At 32.8% G+C, this 804-nt stretch overlaps 1 protein-coding gene across 1 annotated transcript in view; it reads right to left on the minus strand.

Annotated features, from left to right (window-relative positions):
* Positions 1 to 501, minus strand: part of LOC106690277 (probable cytochrome P450 6d5) — a gene marked incomplete at its 3' end in the record, with an annotated part of 5,165 nt that extends 4,664 nt beyond the window's left edge. Inside the window, exon 1 of the mRNA XM_067050733.1 lies at positions 372 to 501. The remainder of the gene's footprint in view (positions 1 to 371) is intronic.
* Positions 502 to 804: the final 303 nt, after the last annotated feature.

The raw sequence follows: 804 nt of genomic DNA on the forward strand, positions 1-804 counted from the left end.
ATATAATAAACAACACCAAATTTGGAGAATGGCACATATGGCGTACAGGTACCTACAAAAATGATAAACCAACATTATCTGACATTTGTTAAGATTTAAAAAAAAATATTTAAAGAAAGAAGAGTCCATCATTTACTTTACTGCCATCTAGCTCCCATAAGTTGGGAGACATGTTATGTACTTACTATAAATAATTTAAAAGAAGGATGCAATGTTAGTCTGAAAATGGGCCAATGTCCCAAGACACCTTAACTAGAAAGATATTTTCACTTAATTTAATTAGATAATTTTAAAACTTTTTCCAGAGATACAACCTTAATTATAACATTGAAGCTGTTATCGATATGGATTTAGTGAAGTTATCTTCTTACCTGTCGGTAGGACATAAACATCCAAAGTGTGCAGCGACTGTAATGAACTTTATCACCGCCAAAACCTGTTGTGTATTGTATACTACAAGAGGATTTGAACGGTGATGTCCTTGGCTTGGTAATGGGAGATGATGGCTCAGAGAGGGGATATATACAAGCGACTATTTCTGTCTTAATATCTTATCAACTACGCCGCTGGCTGCGGTCAAATAGATGGCAATCCTTAATGAGTTATAGAATATAAATCAAATATTATAAATGACTACCGTATATTACAGTAATATAAATTCTACTCTACACTGATTGAGACCAGTTATTGGTAGCGGTTCGCCTTTAGTTAATTATTGAGTCATTCAAACAAAAACAATCTATTACTTTTACTGAGATAACTAAAAGTCTGGCAAATCTTTTTGATTTGTCTTTAATGCCATTT

This window comes from Halyomorpha halys, unplaced genomic scaffold (genome assembly GCF_000696795.3).
Source record: "Halyomorpha halys isolate HHAL.00 unplaced genomic scaffold, Hhal_1.1 Scaffold1638.1, whole genome shotgun sequence".
Lineage (NCBI taxonomy): Eukaryota > Metazoa > Arthropoda > Insecta > Hemiptera > Pentatomidae > Halyomorpha > Halyomorpha halys.